Source organism: Anabrus simplex, chromosome 7, assembly GCF_040414725.1.
Source record: "Anabrus simplex isolate iqAnaSimp1 chromosome 7, ASM4041472v1, whole genome shotgun sequence".
In the NCBI taxonomy this organism is placed as follows: domain Eukaryota; kingdom Metazoa; phylum Arthropoda; class Insecta; order Orthoptera; family Tettigoniidae; genus Anabrus; species Anabrus simplex.
The window spans coordinates 83381983-83405766 of NC_090271.1; the positions used below are offsets into that span (position 1 = coordinate 83381983).

At 39.3% G+C, this 23784-nt stretch overlaps 1 protein-coding gene across 3 annotated transcripts in view; it reads right to left on the reverse strand.

The window, feature by feature from the left end:
- The window catches only part of LOC136877277 (protein FAN), a 320909-nt gene that overhangs the window by 161151 nt on the left and 135974 nt on the right, over window positions 1-23784 (reverse strand). The gene's annotated exons all lie outside the window — the stretch shown is intronic.

Below are 23784 nucleotides of genomic sequence, written 5' to 3' on the forward strand. Positions count from 1 at the left end.
TGTTGCCAGTGTACAAGTATTGCCCAGTTACGTCCATCGACGTAGAACAATAATTTTTAGCATAAAAATTAATTTTGTCCGAAAACAGAAAGTCACTAATCCCTGAAAACATAGAAAAAACTGTAGATAACCTACTGCCATGCATCATTTGCAAGGAATGAAACATGTTTATTAATTTATCAGAGTTGAAATTTAAAAAAATGTTTGGTAAGAGTATTTTGTTTTATTTTTAGTGCATATGTACATGCATATTATTGGAGTTTTTAGTGCATATGAATCCAGGCCCTAGTTATTAGCTACAACAAATTCTTCAAGTTTTTTCCCTTTTTTATTTGTTAATTTATCGTGCCATGTTTTGGATCTCGCATTACTGTGTCCATAGCCAAAATCAGGCCTTTTCCATATGCCAGTTGTATTATGGCCTCCAATTTGTGTAGATCTCTATTTATGTCATAGTCGATATCCAGATAAATGCTGGCAGCCACAAATGTTAACTTTCCAATTGAAAATTCAATTACAACAATATCTTCCTCCGACAGCTGATTTATTTGAACAGCATCAATTTGCTGATTAGATACGACTATTGCTGCCCTCTTTACACCACATCTAGAGGTATAAATTCGATGCCTTTTAGAAATACTGGATAATTTATTTTTATAAATAGGGCTCTTGTAAGTAAACGATGTTTACATCTCGTTGTATGATCATCTGGTCTAAATTATAGGTTGCAGCCTTACAGTGTTTCAAGTTAATCTGAACATTGTTAATTGATATCCCATTGCTTTGGAATGTTTTACTATTGTCTTTGTTGTTTTGAGTTTCCATTCTAATAATCAATGTTTTGCTTATATTTCTTAATGGCAGCAATCAAGCAAGGGCAGTTTTTGTCTGTTGCGGTATGGTTTACACTAACTTCATCATTCTTGTGAAACTTGTTCCAATTTAAGCAGTTTATACATTTCATTTCATTATCACTGGTTTGACAGTCTTTTATGTTATGATTCCCCGTGCATTTTAGACAGATGTCTTCCCCTCTGTGATTGTATCTGAAACATTTGAAGCACCAAGAGCCAGCCAATCTTCAGTTTCTTATGCAACAGCACCTTCCTTATCTGTGAATTTACTTTGACCACCAGACAATGAAATATTGTCCTTACAGTAAAGATAAATTTAAATTTTATATCTCCATTCTTTAGTTCCAATTCTGGGTTTTGCAAGTTAATAATTTCCTCAGCATTTTCTAATGTAAATTTTTCTGGGATGTTATAAATGACCATGTTTGGGTTCCATAGCTTAGGAATTGTAGCTTCCTGCTGTTGACAACATTTCTCTTTGACAGCAGCTCTCAGAATTTCTACTTCCTCTTTGCTTTCTGTTTCTATCATGATCCTTCTGTCCCTCGGAGCCTTCGTACTATTAACATCCACTTTTATATTTGTGGGATTTATACTGGATTTCAGTAAATGTTTCATTTTTTCTTCCCCTGTTTGATTGGTAAGTTGTTTTTCCTTCGTTTCATCATTCGCCGTCACCTCAGAATAGAGCTTCCGTGATGTGCCATTAGATGTAATGATGTGTCCATATCTAGGGCCTGGAAATTCTAAGTTCCCATGGAGGGAATTAGATTCTTTTCCACCAATAGAGCATATCAAAAATTCCATTGTGGAGTTTTATCTCCCGTATGCAGTTATCAGACTGTGCTTCATAAATAAGCTTCTGATAAGTTCACCTGCATACACCCCAGCGTCAGTGGGTAGGGTCTGACACATCCCACTCTGAAGAGTCTAGTGTCAGACCTAAGACGAAACGCTGGTTAATAGAGCAAACGCCGGAAAAGCCATCCATCTAATTTTTGATCTGATATCTAGGGCCTTCGTTAGTAATTTGGTCACCAGATGTCAATACGTGTCTCGTAGAAGATCTTGGATTTCTGGTAAGTAACTGATTTACTTCAACTCGCAGTTTCTTAACCTCATTTCCAAACTCAATATTTTCCACTTTGACTTGAGTTCAAGTCTTTATGGTATAGGGAGAATAATTTAAGCGTTCAGACTTCTGCCCGCATGCTGTGGGAATTCCCGAGCGAGCACCATATGGCTTCTGTCAACACTGGTGAGATAAGAAGTGTTCATTGCCAGCGCGCAGCTGTTTAGCACTCTGTCCCTCAGTTCACTAGAAACTATTGGACTTTTAAGGTGTGTTGTGAGGTTATTATCACGATGGTTAAATACACTATAGAGCAAAGAATATTTTTGGTCGAGTGTTATTTGCACCAAGAAGAAGAAACCAGCTAAAAGGTGCCTTAGAAAATTCCGTAGACAATTTCCTGGTGCGACAGTACCATCAAAACGGTACATGCATCAACTGTCGTTTACAAGTGGCGTAGTACTGTTTCCATAAGCAATAAGAAAAAGAAGCGAAGGAGAACAGCTCTCATACGGGAGAGGTTAGAAGATATACAGGCAAGACACCAAGTCAGTCCACATAAGTCGCTTCAGAGAGTAGCTCAGGAAAGTGGTATTTCACCTTCTTCAACACGTAATGCAACAAAATTGTTACATTTATGATCTTATCAGACTCATTCAGTCCATAACATACTGCCTACAGATTTCAATGCAAGAATATGATTTTGCAATTGGCTAATGAATAGTGTCCATGACAGTATTGTGGATCCGAACTTTCTTTTTACGAGCGACAAAGCCTGGTTTCATTTGAGTGGATATGTCAATCCACAGAACAATAGAATCTGGGATACAGACAACCCGCACATTTTACAGCTGAGACCTCTGCACGATGTGAAGGTGGGTGTGTGGTGCGTTATCAGTGCCCGACAAATTATCAGTCCGATATTTTTTCAGGACACGATTACTTCTGACCATTATATTCACAACATTCTGGAACCATTTTTTGCTGAACTGACTGAAGAAGAGAAAAGGTACGGCCATTTCCAGCAGGATAATGCAACGGCCCATATGGCGTGTAGCTCTACACGACGGTTACGGGAAATTCCAAGTTTAAAAACTTCATGTTTATTCCGTATTGAACCGAGCCTTTCTTGACATTATTTTCTTTTTTATTTGCTTCAGGTCCTAATTTGAACCGAGAACAGTACCCTGGAAACACGGCGTCCGCCAATTTTTCATTAAAAAGATCTTGCTATCTAATACTTAAAGAAAGTGGCTAAGTTAGAGAAGACATATGTTTTATCACGCAAAATAGGAAGTTGTTACGTCTTTTAACTGGTTGTGTTATTTTAATAACAGCCATTTTTAACCAATAGAAAAATGGTTTCTTAATTCTTGCACCGGTTACTCTAATACTCAGTGAATGTTTAGCAAGAAAACCTTTTATACATATGTTCTTACAAAATTAAAATTATGCTCTTGGACTTTTATGATAGTGAAGCATTGGTTTTTGTCCTCAAATTTAATCTGCTCGCACATGGTTTAATGTTTTTTAGATTCAGAGGACTTTTATCAAGAGGACGTATATTCATAGTTTTAAGACAGTTGGTGCTATTTTTTAAGTTTAGGTCATAGGTTAATGTTTATGGATCCCGTTTTTAATTTGGTCTTGTCGGTTTTGTAAAATTTGTATGTACTTTATGCATTGTTTATTGTAACTTTGTCTATGTATATTTTTCTTATTTTTGGCTGATGATGATGCACACCAGCATTGAAACTGGTACCGAGTATAATAAAATGTTATAATTTTTCTTATAACATTATATGGTATTGAATAGGTGGACCTCTCGTTTCCATTAGGTTACGGGAAATGTTCGATGATGATCTGATCATCAGTAAAGGCTTATGGCCCCCTCGTTTGCCTGATTTAAGCACATGTGATTTTTATCTATGGGGAAATCTTAAAGGAAAAGTTTACAGGTATAATCCTCGAACTGCAGAAAAATTAAAAATTGAAATTAGGAACATTGTGCGTTCTATCGGTGTCTATGAACTACAAAGTGGGTTTTGAAATCTCATTACAAGATGTGAAGCTTGCATTGCAGCTGAAGATCACTTTCAGCATCGTCTGTAAATACTGGCGAGTTCAGGTTAATTTCCTAGTTGATTTATTTATTTATTTATTTATTTATTTATTACTGGTGAGTTCAGTTTAATTTCCTAGTTGATTTATTTATTTGTTTATTCATTTACTTATTTGTCCAGAGCATCTATGTAGCCGGTGAGTTCAGTTTCATTTATAGGTCTTTTCTGCTCTGATGGCGGGTGGCCTACATGCTGTCAGGGGAAGCGGGGAGCATGGGGCCGACCAATCCAGCACGACGTGAGAGGCCGTTAAGGGAAAGAGACAGAGGCCACTATTACAATGTTGCCAGGAGCACCCGCGCGCGTGTTAAAGTTGTGTTAAAATCCACATAACTTTGAAATACAGAGCTTCGTATGTTATAGTACGAGTATGGCCTGTGGATGAGTTTTATTATTTTTTTATTTTTTTATTTTTAATATTTTATCATATCTTTGATGTAGTATGATACGAGTTAATTAATAATGCATATAAAAAGTGCATTGACAACAGACCGAAAAATAATTCGTTCAAGAGTACAGAGTTACACAACATATTTGTTCAGTGTCAGGTATTCCACCCTTTACGTAATACCATAACTTAGGAGAGTTCTTCTTATTACATCTTTATGGAATCCGTCGATTGCCTTTATTATAGCCTACAGTTCCTTTCGATTCGTTTGCACGGTGATTGAAATGAGATGGAACCAGATGACTGGGTAGGTAATGTCTTTACCTTTCTTTACTATACGCTGAACGGTTCGCACACTAACTTGACGAGCTTCCGACACACTCTGATGCACTTTATACACACTCACTAAAGGGTCATTATTTTCTGCTTCGTTTTGAAAATATTCATGAACATTGCTGATCATTTTTCTACCCTGGCTCCTTATCTCCTTCCTCTTTGCCATTGTAAGATATATAGTGCAGTTATTACATACAATAACAACATAGAGCAATGCAAATAGAAACAAACTAATGTCATATCACATGTCACGAACACTAGTTGAAGAATGCAGTAAAGGACGCGGCAAGAATTACTCATAAAACAAGCATTATCCTAAAACAAACTCGTCAAACAAGATCTTTGTAATATCCACACGCACACTGCAAAGCTACTTGGCAACACAGCAGTTCGGAGAGCGAATTGAGCGCGGCAAACTGCCCGGGAGACTGAGTAGTTCTCAGCGCCACCGCCAGGTGATCTTTTGCCTGATTGGGCAGTGACATACTGCCCGCATCCCACTTCCCCTGACAGCATGTAGGCCGCCCGTCATCAGAGCAGAAAAGACCTATAGTTTCTATAGACATAATCATGCCGCTTCTTTGAGCCGACTATGCCTGCTTGTCATTGCGGGCACTGCGCTCGCTGTCTCCCTTCCCAGCGTGCCTAGTCCTCTGCACTCTGCTCTGAACTTTTAAATTAATAACCCGGTACTTACAGATTCTAGAATTCTGTTCCGAAATTCTTTCTTTAAATTTCCACTTAATTCAGTCACATTCAATAGATTTTGAAGAGCATTTTGCTCATCGTCTTTTGTGGTATCCGCCATCTTGTAACTGAGGGCATGCGAAGGGCTAGAAAATCAATTTGCTAATGGGTTAATCACTGCCAGATATATGATAACTCTTAGTGATAATTAAATTGAAATAACAAATAACGTAGTTCAACCTATTCAATACAAATAAATAAGAAATGTAGAGTTACATTTCTATTTAATTATAAGCGGAAGCGGTACCAGTTTCGACCCCAATCTGGGTCATCATCAGCCGAATAAAATGCAAAAACAATGCATAGGTAAATAAGAAATTAAAGAATGAGTCTTTCACAAAAACTGTTGAAGAGGCAAAATAAGATGATGGGGATTGGCACTGTGCGATTTTAAATCGTGAAACTAGAAGAAGTAGAAGGTCAGTCTCTTATATGAATTAAGGTGCGATCTTCTGAATAGTAGCACAACACACACAAAGTTCAGCACTGTCTCCAAATGTTTACGAGAAGAGGTCAGGCACAAAGTCACAACATAATTTAATGAATATGAAGTCCAAAACAGTGTACAAATCGAAGACGAGTCACTTGAATGAAGCGAATTGCTAGCTCCTGAAGATCAGCGCAACACAATCAATGTCCGGCAGTGTGCTTTCAAATGCCGACGGAACTCTGTGAATAGCTTGATGATCCAGTCCGTAATTGTTTTGGCTGTGAAAATGTATGTACGTATATACAGGGTGAAGCGTAATTCGCGCACTCGGGCGTCGCAGCGCGACTCCTCACATGCCAGCAATAAAAAAATGTCTCATACAAAATTGCATCTTGCGAGTATATCCGGCAGAAAAACAACGTTGAAGAGTAGCAATCTGGCAACACTGTAACCACATGTAGGGTAACTACCTCTGTCAGCAGAAGTTAGTTGTACTGTACAGTTGGTGCAATGGATAAAATTTTGGGTTAGCACGCAGGAGGGCGAGTGGTCGATCCTGGGTTGAGGTGTATGTTTTTTATTTCGTAAATGTAGTCCAGGTGGTATGGTATCTGGCACCTTAATCGTCAACAGCGACTGCAGCGTTTCCTCTAGAAACCATTTGCACTTACATACTACGATCCTAGAAATGGACGAACAATCGTTTTCAATGGTCAGCTTTGAAAGGCGCACCACTTCATCTACTAGATGGGAAACCTGTTTTCTTTGTACCCTCCTCCGATGGTCCCATAGATTAGTACCAACTATTATTCTTGCCTCGTTCAGGTCCATTACATTTCGTTAGGGCCTGACGTTACCAGTAGGCCTAGCAACGTGCTCTGCGAATAATGTCCAAACTCGGTTACAATTTGTATGTGTTATCACCATGGTCCCAATAATTCTGCCTTTCAACATTGTGTCTGGTAACCGCATGCTGTTTAGTACGTATCTCAATGCATTATTATTATTATTATTATTATTATTATTATTATTATTATTATTATTATTATTATTATTATGTTGTAAATGTAGGATACATGTAACCTCAGAAACGGTGTCTACTGTATTACAGTAGGTAATGTCAGATGGAAATTAGCAAATAAAAATGCGCCTCAACCCAGGATCGAACCATCGACCTCCTGCATGCCAACCAAAAACTCTACCCACTGCACCAACTGTACAGCACGACGTGAACGTGCTGACAGCGGTAGTTACCCTACATATGGTTACAGTGTTGCCAGATTGTATATATATATATATATATATATATAATTTTTACCTTTAAACTCTTAGTGATGTTCAGGAAAAGTTCTAGTTTCCTTTTCATCCTGTTAATGAAGCTGAATCCTGTTGTTACTGCAGTGCATACAACTGTAAAACACTTTCTCCAGCTCATCTAAGTGGTCAGAAAACTTGTGTAGAGTTTTCAATAACTCGTCTAATCCCTTTGAAGATATTTGCCCTTCTTTAACCTTAGTATTTAGTTAAAGCCATTCTGATAGCAAAAAAACCTCATTTATATGACCATCAATAAAAAATGCAACAATTGAAGAATTACCTCATTGCCATAAAATGCTGTTAGGGTGTTATCTTGAGGTAGGCACAAGAAATCCAGAACGTGGCACTTGGTGCATACTTCATTCTCAACTGTATCAAGGTGGTACTTAACCTATATGCACCCACCTGCCCTTTGCTCTGACATTGCTAGGAATCTGCCAACTTTTTAGTATGCAACCTGGGTGTTGCAAGCTTTCGGTTAAAACAGTGTAGTGGGTGATCGACTGTGCGTATTATCACGGGACCTGTTTTATATCATTGAGAAATTCCACACTATTGCTCATGACACAAAAAACAGAACAATACAGAAATATAACACATTAAAAATCCCTTTGAAATCTTAAATTTTTCATTAACTTATCTCACCTCGGAAGTTCTTTAGTATGTGTTATGGGCCTTAATTATACGACACGCGCCTAACATTTGCCTGATATTGAAATAAGGAAATAATAGGAAACCAATACGACATGAGCCTAACATTTGCCTGATTTGGAAATAAGGAACTAATGGGAAACTAATCACGAGTAAGCGAATGATGAGATTCGAACCTATATCCCAAATACGAACTTACAGCCGTATGACTCGGTGCATTATTATTATAATTTTTTTTTTTTTGCTAGGGGCTTTACGCCGCACCGACACAGATAGGTCTTATGGCGACGATGGGATAGGAAAGGCCTAGGAGTTGGAAGGAAGCGGCCGTGGCCTTGATTAAGGTACAGTCCCAGCATTTGCCTGGTGTGAAAATGGGAAACCACGGAAAACCATTTTCAGGGCTGCCGATAGTGGGATTCGAACCTACTATCTCCCGGATGCAAGCTCACAGCCGCGCGCCTCTACGCGCACGGCCAACTCGCCCGGTATTATTATTATTATTATTATTATTATTATTATTATTATTATTATTATTAAGATTCAGTCTGAGGATCAGTAGTGAAGTGTTCACATCCAGGTACCAAGATCGTAGGTTCAAATCCGGCAGTTGCAATCGGATCTTGACGGGCGGGAGAAAGTTCATTCGGCATTCCATGTCGTACGATATTATTATGCGAAAGATCTCTGGTGATATATTTCGTGTTCATTCATGCACAGGATCACTAATAACTTCTTCCTCACCAACACTGCTGAAATCAGAACCTAAGACATCAAATTTGCTTAGAATTTTGCTATTACTGAGCATTTTGCGCGAGCAAGCAACTTCCTTCTCAGCCATCTTGTCAACAACAGAATACAGATTTCTTGATCGATACTTTAATCAATTCTCTTTGCCAAGGAAGCATACCAGAGCACTCTGGTGACACTTTGAGACACCAAGAACAAATTTTAATTAGAAATGTTTCCGGAAAAAGCCAACAGATGTCAAATGTCTCCAATATGCGACCTTGCATTCCGGCATACCAGTCCGCTTGTTGAGTCCTGGCCCAGCCAATCGAGAGCATACCAGTCCGCTTACGGTTGCATAGTGGTTAAAGTAGTGAACTGAGATTCTGCTCAACTTCTTATGAATCGATTGGCATACCTGCCAACTTTCCAAATAACCTATCAGTAAAATCCCCGTACATCAAAAAACGTGGGAACCCAACGCACCAAAATGCGGTAAAACACAACAAAATTCATGTATTTTCTTCACTTCAGATAATTATGAGTTTAACAGCATTAATATAAAACACTATATGCAAGCAAGGACATTACAAGGAACAAAATATTTCACCTCAGTTAAACTAACACAAATATCCTAAACATGCATCAATGAAATTTACTTACATAATATAATTTGTTTATGCACACGACTAATTAAAACTTTGAAATAAAAAGTATGTTGCTGCATATAATTATATGCACCCAAATTATTTACATTATTTACACCACCACACGCACAGCTTCATTCTGATTTTAACAGCTAAGGTTCTGGCTTGCTTTGCTTTCTTCAGAAAGTGTTCGTATAACATGCTTCAGAACTTCTGGTCTTCAAAATGGAAATGGCTTCCAGAGTTCTATTGGACATCGATGACCTAAACTGTGTCCTGTTCTTCTTAATCAAGCTAAAAATTTGTTCACATTCTGCATTACTATGTGATATGGTAAGAACACACAGCATGAAACTAGAGATCCTGTCATATTTATAATGAGCATCAGCTCCAGGGATATTCAACAACTGTGCCCATTTTGAATCATTTGTAGCTTGGTTACTTACAAGAATCATATCAATTCTAACTGGTAAAGTTGCAGCAGCTTTCTTAGCAGCTAAATTAATTAGATGGCAGCTGCAACCAATACCAAAAATATCCTGATGAGCTTCTTTCGAAACTGGTAGAACTTCTTCTTCTTCTTCTTTGTCGTTTAGGCCTACTGAGGACCACGGGGCTCGTATCTACTCTTTGGTAAAGTAGTTGCTTTCTTCTTCTTCTTCCAATACTCCTTCATTTGCTGGCTATGAGCCAGCTTTCTCTCCTCTGTCCACTTAGTTCCTGTAGTCTTCTTGCTTGTAAGGGACGTTGGGAAAACTTCGTGTCAGATGGCTTGACGGAACAGTAGTCGGTCATGAGTTTGTCCCAGTGCAATATCTAGTTGTTCCATATCCGACTTAACTGATGTGATCCATTTGTTCTTAGAAGCCTTGCCTCTTCCTGTTACTATGAATATCCTGTTGGTGAGTCTTTTGGAATCCAGACAGGCCTAGTGTCCATAAAAGGTCAGGCGCCTTTTCCTTATAGACGTGACGATGTCCTCCTGGTGTTCATACAGTTCATCATAAAGGCGGATTCTGAAAGTGCCTTCTTCCTCTCTAACTGGTCCTAATATCCTCCTCAGGATCTTCCTCTCTTTTAACTCCAGCTTTCTGAGTGGGCCCTTGCTAGCCATTACAAGGCACTTGGAAGCATACAGAACAGCATGCAGAACTCCACTTTTCTGTCCAATCATGACAGGCATTGTCAAAACAGAATGTCAGACAGTTCTTAACCCATTCGCCTCACATTTAAATACCATAGGAGTTCACTAAGAAATCACATTTAAAAACCGCTCTGCGGCCGTCGACATCACACTATTATTTAGAAAATCATACAAAACCAACCAATATATATTCCTTTCTGAAAATTTGCATGCTTGATAACGAAGTAATAAACTTACCAATGCCGCTATTTTAGTACGTCTGCTGGATGTGGTACACCTCAAAACATTCTTCTAAGTGAAGAGCTACACTACACTTTTTGCACTGCCAGCAACTTACACTTCTTTTACCCCGGCTGTAGCACACAACACACCTTCTTGTGACTTTTGATTTCTTCTTTGTACTCTGTAGTGGGAATACATATGGGAAAGTGGGCCCATGATTTAGCTTGTAATCTGGTGGGGGTGGTGCTCGCTGAAGGTCGACCTCGAACCGAGTACTCCGGCAATTGAACAGTCTCCAGTAGCTGCTGTGCAATGCTATTCTGAAGTCCATGTAGCTCGTCTTTCTGTTAGCAGCGATCTTGTGATACACAGTGAAGGAATTGAAAATACACATATCTAGGAGGTAAAAGAATATTTTCCCATACCCTTTCACTGTGCGTCGCATGATGGGGAACAAAGCTGTAACCTGATCCTGAAGGTCAACACCACCCATCCCCTTCTGGTATTCAAGGCCACACTTGGGCTTTATCACTTCTTCCCTATGGGTTTGTCCTCTCTTTCGTCTGTATTTGCCTGTCCCTGTCATGTCAGCTGATTTGTGTTTAGTGGTGAGAAAGCAAACATCCTTGTTATCTTTCCACTTAACACACAACATACTGTTGGCAGCCCACGTCCCATACTCTCCACGTTTTAGTTTCGTCTTACTGATATTGCGAGGCATGTCTTTTCGGTTCTGTCTAACATTTCCAATTACATTCATCTGCTTGTCGTGTAGCCTTTTGAATAAATCTGTGGAAGAATACCAGTTATCTAAAAACAATGCATGCCCTCGGCCTAACAAGGGTTCACACATGTTGAGCACAACGTTTGTACTTGCTGGCAGACTTGGATTCGTTACATCATCACTTACATAAATTTTGAAAGACAGACAGCAGCCAGAACTTGATTCACAAGTTTTGTAATTTTTTTTTTTTTTTTTTTTTGCTAGTTGCTTTACGTCGCACCGACACAGATAGGTCTTGTGGCGACGATGGGACAGGGAAGGGCTAGGAGTGGGAAGGAAGCGGCCGTGGCCTTAATTAAGGTACAGCCCCAGCATTTGCCTAGTGTGAAAATGGGAAACCACGGAAAACCATTTTCAGGGCTGCCGACAGTGCGGTTCGAACCTACTATCTCCCGAATACTGGATACTGGCCGCACTTAAGCGACTGCAGCTATCAAGCTCGGTTGTAAATTTTTATTCCACGACCTATTACACTGGACATATGAAAGGCGGCCTCTGAATTTCATTAGACTTTCATCCAGAGCAATGTCTTGTGAAGGTAAATATAATTCTGAAAATTAGGAGCAGAAATGTTGTATTATAAGCCTAATCTTTCTTAGTTTGTCACTACTATCGACTTGTTCATCATCAACAAAATGTAAAAATCGTGAAATTATAATAAATCTTCCTCTGCTCATGGTTTCACGAAAAATAGGAGTGTTTATACACCTGTTTTTACTCCAGTACAACTGTATTCTTGACTTTCGCACTTGTGACATTAGTATAACTAACGCAAAATATGCCCTAATTTCGTCAGGTGTAGTCTCAAACCATTTGTCATCGTCTTTCAACTTTTTTTCTGTCAGGACTGCTCAACTGTTTTGCTGCATATGAATTTGTCTCGACAAATATTTTGTCAAACAAAGGGTTCATGTATTCACAAAAAACTGAGAGTTCAGATAGTGGCTGCATATCAAACTTCTTAAATAAGTTTTCACTAACCCCACTGTATTCACTAAACTTATGTACAACAGGTTTATTGTCACTTTTTGTCCAGTTCCAGTCAGTCAAGTTAGTCTGTGCTGAGGTATGAGCTTGTTTTGAAAAACTCGGCACACCGTCGTTATTTGCATCACTTTCCGTGTCATCAGAACTATTATACACATCGCTAGTACTCAAACTAAGGACTTCAGGGTCTATTTCGTCGTCACAAACATCACTGCCGTCAATATCACTCTCTAAAAAACTATCTATTAGCTTCCGTATTCCTTTTTCATCAACACCAGCACATCTGCTTGACGCCATGATGGCAACTGACAAGAGCGAAATAATATGAAAAAAGATTCTCTTATCTCTTGCTCCAAAAGTGTGTGAGAACCTGGTGAAAGTGAAGAAACCGAAGCCACATGTGTAAACTTCAGCTCGGAATGCACACAAGTGCCATCTGTGGGTCAGTGACTGAACTACATGGATTGATGTACAGCTGTGCATCGCCACGAGCAGAGCTTGTCATTTGATTCATATGCCATGAATAACTATGACGAGCTAGGGTCGTCAAATGATGCGATTGGATTAATTGGCACTTTATTTAATTCCAACTGCGACAATAGCAGCTTTCCTATGTTGCGCCTTATCGAAGTCTCTTCCAATGCTGGCCAATTAAGCAGTTCTCAAGCAGCATCATAAAGAGTAACTACTATGGGATGCAATGGTTCATGTTTGTGGGTTACTGTAGTCACGTCCTAGTTCGTGAACCATGGGCAACGGCTGAGTGGCCTAGTAAGTGGTCCTGAGAGTCGGGATACCAGTTGCTATGGAATGGGAGTGGGCATCTCGGACATATTCTGAGTCATGGCGCTCCTTGTGCTCAGGCGGCTAGGACTATACAATTCACCGGTGGTCCATAACCCGTTAGAGGAGAGATCCTCACTTGGACTATGTGCAAGTAGGGTAGCATCCTACTTCATGAATTTACCGAGCTCAGAATATTTTAAGCATTCCTCGGACCTATGGGAGTAATGGAGTCCCACTCCCATTTGACAGGCGAGGGACTCCTTGGAAACAACTTGGCGAACGAAATGGAATTCGATGGGGAGCTATCAATATTAATGGGGCTTATGGGAGAAAGAAAGTAGAACTGGCTGAGTCAGCAAAGAGGATGCATTTGGATGTGTTAGGAGTAAGTGATATTCGGGTAAGGGGAGATAACGAGGAAGAGATAGGAGATTATAAAGTGTACTTGACGGGTGTTAGAAAGGGAAGGGTAGAGTCTGGGGTAGGGCTCTTTATCAGGAATACCATTGCACGCAACATTTTCTGTTAGGCACGTAAATGAGCGAATGATGTGGGTAGATTTGTCATTTGGAGGAATTAGGACAAGAATTGTGTCAGTGTATTCACCATGTGAGGGTGCAGATGAGGATGAAGTTGACAAGTTTTATGAAACATTGAGTGACATCGTGGTCAGGGTCAACAGCAAGGATAGAATAGTGCTAATGGGCGATTTCAATGCGAGAGTTGGGAATAGAACTGAAGGATACGAAAGGGTGATTGGTAAATGTGGGGAAGATATGGAAGCAAATGGGAATGGGAAGCGTTTGCTGGACTTCTGTGCTAGTATGGGTTTAGCTGTTACGAATACATTCTTCAAGCATAAGGCTATACACCGCTACACATGGGAGGCTAGGGGTACCAGATCCATAATAGACTATATCTTAACCAACTTTGAATTCAGGAAATCTGTTAGGAATGTACGAGTTTTTCGCGGATTTTTCGATGATACAGACCACTATCTGATCTGTAGTGATCAAAGTTTCTCCAGGCTTGGGTAGAGAAAGTAAAATCTGTCTGCAAACGAATAAGGGTAGAAAATCTCCAGGACGAGGAAATTAGACAGAAGTACATGGATATGATTAGTGAGAAGTTTCGAACAGTAGACAGTAAGCAGGTTCAGGATATAGAAAGTGAATGGGTGGCATACAGGGATGCTGTAGTAGAAACAGCAAGGGAATGCCTAGGAACAACTGTGTGTAAAGATGGGAAAAGGCAAACATCTTTAGCTATTTGCTTTACGTCGCACCGACACAGATATGTCTTATGGCGATGATGGGATAGGGAAGGCCTAGGAAGTGGAAGGAAGCAGCCGTGGCCTTATTCAAGGTACAGCCCCGGCATTTGCCTGGTGTGAAAATGGGAAACCACGGAAAACCATCTTCAGGGCTGCCGACAGTGGGGATCGAACCCACTATCTCCCGATTACTGGATACTGGTCACACTTAAGCGACTGCAGCTATCGAGCTCGGTAGGCAAACATCTTGGTGGAATGATGAAGTGAGAGCAGTCTGTAAACGTAAAAAGAAGGCTTATCAGAAATGGCTCCAAACAAGGGTCGAGGCAGACAGGGATTTGTACGTAGATGAAAGAAACAGAGCGAAACAAATAGTTGTTGAATCCAAAAACAAGTCACAGGAAGATTTTGGTAATAACCTGGAAAGACTAGGTCAAGCAGCAGGGAAACCTTTCTGGACAGTAATAAATAATCTTAGGAAGGGAGGAAAAAAGGAAATGAACAGTGTTTTGAGTAATTCAGGTGAACTCATAATAGATCCCAGGGAATCACTGGAGAGGTGGAGGGAATATTTTGAACATCTTCTCAATGTAAAAGGAAATCATCCTGGTGGTGTTGCAAACAGCCAAGCTCATGGGGAGGAGGAAAATGATGTAGGTGAAATTACGCTTGAGGAAGTGGAAAGGATGGTAAAAAAAATTCCACTGTCATAAGGCAGCAGGAATAGATGAAATTAGACCTGAAATGGTGAAGTATAGTGGGAAGGCAGGGATGAAATGGCTTCATAGAGTAGTAAAATTAGCGTGGAGTGTTGGTAAGGTACCTTCAGATTGGACAAAAGCAGTAATTGCACCTATCTATAAGCAAGGGAACAGGAACGATTGCAACAACTATCGAGGTATCTCATTGATTAGCATACCAGGGTAAGTATTCACTGGCATCTTGGAAGGGAGGGTGCGATCAGTGATTGAGAGGAAGTTGGATGAAAATACAGAGAGGCTGTCAGGATCAGATTTTCAGTATGCGCCAGGTAATTGAAAAATGCTAAGAGAAGAATAGGCAGTTGTGTTTATGTTTCGTAGGTCTAGAGAAATCATATGAAAGGGTACCGAGGGAAAAGATGTTCACTATACTGGAGGACTATGGAATTAAAGGTAGATTATTAGAATCAATCAAAGGCATTTATGTTGACAATTGGGCTTGAGTGAGAATTGATGGTAGAATGAGTTCTTGGTTCAGGGTACTTACAGGGGTTAGACAAGGCTGTAATCTTTCAACTTTGCTGTTCGTAGTTTGCATGGATCATCTGCTGAAAGGTATGAAATGGCAGGGAGGGATTCAGTTAGGTGGAAATGTAGTAAGCAGTTTGGCCTATGCTGACGACTTGGTCTTAATGGCAGATTGTGCCGAAAGCCTGCAGTCTAATATCTTGGAATTTGAAAATAGGTGCAATGAATATGGTATGAAAATTAGCCTCTCGAAGACTAAATTTATGTCAGTGGGTAAGAAATTCAACAGAATAGGAAACATGCATAATTTTCAAAAATATTTTTTTTGAAAAGTACACCAATGAAATAGTATGTAAACGTATTACAATGTGGTAAGTTGCCTTGTTTTCTACCATTTAAAAAAAATGTTTAAAAGTGCCTTTTCGAAAGGCGAGTGAAACGGCCTCTGACGGAAGCGGCGTGCTGTGACGACACTATCCAGTATCGCATACAGCTCTACCAACCATTGTGCATCAGCCGTTACTAAAAGCCGATTGTTTATTATACGTGATCGCGAATAACTTCAAAATGACAGAAGAAAGGTTCAAAACAGCACAGTCAGACAATCTACCATGTGTAGATGTCATCATTCTTGAAAAATAGTGACTTTTGTGGCCGCAGAAATTCGCAGATAAAAAGCAAGTTTGTAAGTGGCATCTTTTATATACGTGCAATGTACTGTAACTCACAGTATTATGATAACAACGAACCCGGATAGAAATCACATCACTTTCAACATTTCCTTCTAGAATGATTCCCATATTAAAGATAACATTACATTTTCGGGCTTTCAGCATTAGTAAAAGTAAGAAATCGGATTTCAGCACTAACATAAACAAAGTACTAGTCCGCCTCTGTGGTGTAGTGGTTAATGTGATTAGCTGCCATCCCGAAGGCCCGGTTTAGATTCCCGGCTCTGCCATGAAAGTTGACAACAAATAGTATGAGAGCTGGAACGGGGTCTACTCAGCCTCGGGAGGTCAACTGAGTAGAGGGGTTTCGAATCCCACCTCAGCCATCCTCGAAGTGGTTTTTCGTATTTTCCCACTTCCACTCCAGGCACCTAAGGCCACGGCCGTTTCCTTCCCTCTTGTCTATCCCTTCCGATCTTCCCATCCTCCAACAAGGCCCCTGTTGAGGATAGCAGGTGAGACCACCTGGGCGAGATAATGGCCCTCCTCACCAGCTGTATCATCATACCCAAAGTCTCACGCTCCAGGACATTGCCCTTGAAGCGATAGAGGTGAATCCCTCACTGAGTCCGAGGGAGAAACCAAACCTGAAGGATAAACTGATTAAGAAAGAAAGAATGAAAGAAAGAAAGAAAGAAGGAAAGAAAGATCATAGTACAATAGGTCTTTAACCTATCATTTCCGAAAAAATATATATTTATGGTTGGGGTAACTGGCCTACCCACTTCCGGGGCCCATGAAAGAGAAACATTAAATATCTTTGTGGAGGGAAAAAGTTAAACATGATAAAGATAAATATGACTTCATCTAGTTTTCACAAGTCGGGTTGAGTGGTTCAGACGATTGAGGTGCTGGCCTTCTGACCCCAACTTAGCAGGCTCGATCGTGGTTCAGTCCGGTGGTAGTTGAAGGTGCTCAAATTCGTCAGCCTCGTGTCGTTAGATTTACTGGCACGTAAAAGAACTCCTGCAGGAATAAATTCCTGCACATCGGTGTCTCCGAAAGCCATACAAGTAGTTTGCGGGGCGTAAAGCCAATAACATTAATTACATTTGGCTTTTAACAAGCTGAGCATATCATGCAAGAAAAATGTCTTGGTGACATTTTAGTTGTTCAATACAGGAATGTCTTTGGGAAATGTGAAATTTTTTTTTGCTTTACGTCGCACCGTTACAGATAAGTCTTATGGCGACGATGGGACAGGAAAGGCCTAGGAATGGGAAGGAAATGGCCGTGGCCTCAAGTAATCTACAACCCCAGCATCTGCCTGGTGTGAAAATGGGAAACCACGGAAAACCATCTTCAGGGCTACCGACAGTGGGGTTCGAACCCACTATCTCCCGGTTGCGAGCTCACAGCTGCGCGCTCCTAACTGCATGGCCAACTCGCCCGGTATTTTTACCCTTTGGTTTATTGACTTGGCTTGTATAACCTAAAACTTAGGCTAAGCTGGATAATATTTTAAACACCAATATCACCGGTGTGCAATTATATTATTGATTTCTTTAATCTTATTATAATTGAGCATTGTTAACTTATAAGACCCCAACAGGCAAGCATTGATTTTGTGTAGAGATATACATTTGTTAAATTCACGTTGTTTTCTTTCATGATGTACACGCCTATTTTTTGCTATATTATAGAGTATTTAGCTATAGCCTAAATTTCTTTACAAATGTAAGCTCTTCAATAAAGACATAAATAACTATCGCATGCCAAGATAAATTGGTATAATTAGAGCTGTCAATATGGTTTATAATCCCTTTGATTTATTACCTTGACATGGATCACCCAAAACATACGTTAGGTTTGGAGAATACTTTAATAATCAGCATTAATTAATGCACTGTGTATTACTTTCATATTCCAAGGTGTATATGAAGCATTTAGTTAAAGCATCATGCATTAAAATTTAAAGTTTTACCACTAGAACAGCTGACATGGAAACGTGATGAAAATTCAAACAAATTCAACTTACGTTAAAATGATCTAAAAAATAAACTGTAGAAGTTCTGTTATATCACCAGCATTTCTCCGGCTCGCCAAAACCCATTTCTCCCTAGTTTTAGCGTCTTTGGAACATTTATAAACAATTTGTTTGGGATGGTATGCGATGTACGATTGCACATCGGAACTTTACACCTTTTATAAGTTTTCTGCCTCACTGTCTGCGCAGGATTCATTTTAAGTCTAAAATATACCACTCAGATTATTATCCAATGTATAGACCTCGAATTTAACTATACCAGACACTAACATAAAGTATAAATATGCAAAGTGTGTCCTGCTTCTCACAGCACACTATGTGTTATTTCGTCTGCTAATTCAGTCAACCTGTACGATGACGTCAGACCAGTGAGATCGCGTATTTGCGTCACGTGACATTTTCGTACTTTAATTTAGATTTTTATCATGTTTGGAGTTATTATTTGTACATTCTGATCACATTTTTGAATTCTGCATGAAAGTTTGAATCAGATTAGCATATTTTTAATTAGAACCCCGGATCATGCATGTTCCCTATTGAATGTCAGATTGGTGATACAAAGCTAGAACAGGTCGATAATTTCAAGTATTTAGGTTGTGTGCTCTCCCAGGATGGTAATATAGTAAGTGAGATTGAATCAAGGTGTAGTAAAGCTAACGCAGTGCGCTCACAGTTGCGATCAGCAGTATTCTGTAAGAAGGAAGTCAGCTCCCAGACGAAACTATCTTTACATCGGTCTGTTTTCAGACCAACTTTGCTTTAAGGGAGCGAAAGCTGGGTGGACTCAGGATATCTTATTCATAAGTTAGAAGTAACAGACATGAAAGTAGCGAGAATGATTGCTGGTACAAACAGGTGGGAACAATGGCAGGAAGGTACTCGGAATGAGGAGATAAAGACTAATTTAGGAATGAACTCGATGGATGAAGCTGTATGCATAAACGGGCTTCGGTGGTGGGGTCATGTGAGGCGAATGGAGGAGGGTAGGTTACCTAGGAGAATAATGAACTCTGCTATGGAGGGTAAGAGAGAGACCAAGACGACAATGGTTAGACTCAGTTTCTAACGATTTAAAGATAAGAGGTATAGAACTAAATGGGGCCACAACACTAGTTGCAAATCGAGGATTGTGGCAACGTTTAGTAAATTCTCAGGGGCTTGCAGACTGAACGCTGAAAGGCATAACAGTCTATAATGATAATGTATGTATGTATGTATGTATGTATGTATGTATGTATGTATGTACACCAGGCCACTTTATTAGACTCAACATAAAAATCTTCATTTTTCTAACAAAATGATGTATTTAACAGACTTTTAATGGAATATTACACATTCACCAATGGATAGCATTACAGAATGTTTAATTTACGATGTCAAGCGCAGTTTTAAGACTACAATTCTAATATTTAGTCAGTCCACCCTTAGCTTTCATGACTGCTTGCACCCTGCGAGGCATACTTGTAATGCAAGATGAAGCTGCTGCTGACAACTTTTCATTATGGTTCCAATGAAGTATGATATTTTCAAGTAGTTGAAGCTTGGTAGTGATACACTCTTTACCAATTTCACGTTTCAGACATTGCCACACATTCTAAATCGGGTGAATTACCAGACTAATCCAAAAGAGGAATAACTTTATCTTTGAGAAAAGCTTTAATAGATTTTGCTGTGTGGCATGGAGCCCTATCTTGCATTAAAATCTTGTTTTCACCTTCACTAAACCAGTCCTTCAATTGCGGGATCAGTCCCTTTTCAAGTATTTGTCTGTACTGATCCTGACTCATCATACCCTCCACAATCTGAAGACATCCCATTCCCTTTCCACTTATCACTGACCAAATCATGACCTTGGTAGGATGTTTTACTGTTTGCTGGACGCAATTCTTCTCATACTTTTCACTAGACAATCTTCTTACAAACCGGGATTTCTCGCTTGACACCTCAAAAGTTGATTCATCACTGAAGTGAACCAAGAAATTAAGCTGTGTATGAAATTTAAAGTTGTAAATACTCGTTAGAATGTTCCTAGCTAAAACATCATTTTGCTACAGAACTTAGCCTTTTCCAGTCTTCTGCTGTGAAATGTTGGTGTTTTCTTGCCCACTGTAGCCTCCGTTTCATCATTCGCTCAGTAAGTTTGGCTTTCTTAGCTGGTCGACGACATCGGTACCCCAAGCTGCAAGTACGTCGACGCACAGAAACCTTGATACCACTGTTGTTCAGTTATTGGGTTATAGTAGCATAAGATGCCCTTCTGTTTCCTTTCACAATCTTGACGAGCAAACGTTCTGCTCTTGTAGTCAGAATTCTCTCCCTACCGCATTTCCCTCTTCTGTTCTTCAGGTAATCTCTCCCAGTTTTTTTTTTTTTATTGCTTATACGACGCACAGAAGTCTGCGATATTCCTGAATGGGCAACAATTTCTCGTTGTGTCAGATTTCCATGCTCCAAAAGTCCCTTCACAAACTCAATTTTGCGAGGAGAAAGGTCCTGAGACTTCCCCATAACTCTGTTATCAAGAAATTGTGTAATTTCCAAAGTAACAAATTTAAAACCACTGCTACCTCATAAAGTTCCTGTTATCAACGCAGATTTAGCGTAAATATCTAAAATACAGCAAGACAAACTGTTAAAGTTAATTATCAGTAAACCAAACACACATCTGACACAAAAACCGTGGGAATTATTACCTCATATGTTTATAGCAAGGTAGGTACTTAATAAAGTGAAAAAGGCGGGAATTTGTAAAGATAATAAGTTCCAAAACTCACATTATTATTATCGTCAAGAATACCATGTCCTACAATGCAAGTGTCAACAATGGGTTTGCTGTCACATAAATCCAAGAATGAGGGTGTCAAGTGAAAAGAATTGCTAAAAAGGTCCTTGAGTCTAATAATGTGGCCAGGTACTGTATGTATGTATGGGATACAACTTCGAATCATCTGTATCATTGCTTCCATCTGTTGACAAAGAAATTGGACTGTTCTGTAAACAAGTAACTATGTCCTGTGTTGCAGTACGTGCCATTTCGTTTAGGACACACATTTTTGTGTGACCATAAACATACATTTTTGTGATTTCCGACATAGGAAACATCTATCTGAACAAAGCTCGTGCATAATCAGCTGCACTCAATGGGATGCTGTGTTCCACTAAAAAAAGAAGTAAACAAACACTCAGCCTTTATTACATCGTAAACATTATCTCCAGCTTTGCCAAAAAATTAATTATTTTCTGATTTTCTTCCTTAGATTTCAAATTACCAAGATCTTTAACACACTTTACATGATTAGTCAGGTTGTTTTGGCTGCCATGTGCTATGTTAACTCTTTGGCCTACCATTACTTGTGAAAGGAAATATTCCCTTACATACATTTATTTTTTGGTCACTTTAACATAAATTTGATTAATCACAACATACACACGAATACACAAAGCAAAGTGAGCTTTTAGCTCGTCTACAGTAACAGGAAACCAATGTTTTTGTTCGTAAGTATTACTGGTTTCAAGGGAAGGAGATAAATTAGCAAGAAATGTAGAGGCATAGGCATTGGTTTCCTTAGTAACGTGATCGCAGAACTGTGGGATTAGAAATTCATTCACTACGTCCATTTCTTTTGGATTATTTCCCAACTCCCTCCTCACTACAGAGTGAATTTCAGAAACTGCTTTGCTTGTTACAGAAACAGGCTTATTGAAACAAGATCACAATTCCAAGTATCATTTTACTAGACTTCTCACCTGCTCTCGTTGCATTCTGGTTTTGTCATGTAGTTTCAATTGGCACTATCACCTCGGAACTGAAATCGGAATCACTTTCATCACTGTGAGTTGAAGAAGAAGAAGAAGAATTTTCACTCTCCAGAGAATCATTTCCACTTTCAACATCACTATTTTCAAGCCAGTTACGAATAATCTCATCCATCCCGCACTTTGATGCCACCATGATTGTTTACAACGAGCGGCAAACTGAGGTGCTTTTTATTTTCCGTATTTCAGCCCAGAGTTACTATTTACACAGAGAAAATAGCTTCAGGTATCATCTGACATCGATCGGGTAGGCTGCAAAACAAACAGAATAAATCTCACTGACAAGCTAACCGCGATAATGAACTTATAAATGCTCCGTGCACCAGGACGGAAATGTCCGTCAAAGTATGTTACCGCCTTACGATCACAGGACGGAAGGTTCCGACAAAGTATGGCAATGGGTTAATATAACTTTTTCTTGATTTCAGTATACATGGGAAAATCAAACACTTGATGATGTTTTATCATAGATTTACTCAGGATTACTGATAACGATCATAAGACAAAATAAGCAACGAACCCAATTCATCTTACTCCACAACTATATAATCTCAGCTTCGCAATACGTGGCAAAAAATATGAAGAAAATTAAGCGACAAACATAATTCACATGTTTTTTTTCGTAACTACAACATAACCTATGCTTTGTAATTTGTTGTGAAAAACAAACAAACTATTTTTTATACAGGACAGTAAATGTTATTATCGAACAAATCATTGCAAAGAACAAGCATACGGTTATCCAAGAATCTGTCTCTTTCAACACAAACAAATCGATATTGATCGACTGGGATTCAGGACGCATCCCGTATTCCCAGTCAACGACTGTAACAATCGGATGAATATAAATCAGAGCGATGTATCAAATATTCGCTGGTCACACAGCATGTATCGGCGGCTTGAGGAAGCTTGTTCTGGCGCGAATTTTAAAAAGAAGATCTTGGTACGTAAAATCGTAAAATAATATAGTTTATCCCTAAAACCGTAAAACACACTGTGTTTCCATAAATTTTATGGACAAACCATAACATTTGGCAGGTGTAGATTAGTGATTATTTTCCTTTTTTTTCGTTTTCCAGTAAAAACTAACTCACCTCTGGTAATTTGGTGAGTGCAATTTTCGAGAGCTGCTCTAATTCTTCGCTGTATTTTCGCTATGAGAATCTACAGTACATGAAAGACATGCTGTTCAACAGTTAGCCACTAAGCCATAAATCTAACATCATACAAAACCATTCGGTAATTATAAAAGGAAACTAACATTCACACGAGGTTATCTCAGATAAATGAATCACCTTAAGCCAGAATGACACCACTCAGAGTGCAGCATCGCCCAACCAGAAGTTACATTACTGGTTAATGCATCATGGTATGGTGAAGTTCTTCAGATAATCAGTTTATGGACTATGTGGTCACAGTAGAAACTGATAATGAATGTACTGACACTGATAGTGAAAATGAGGATGAAGAGAAAAGTGAATGCAAGTGTGAAAGATCACGCATTACTGCCATCAACGCGATATGATTTTTC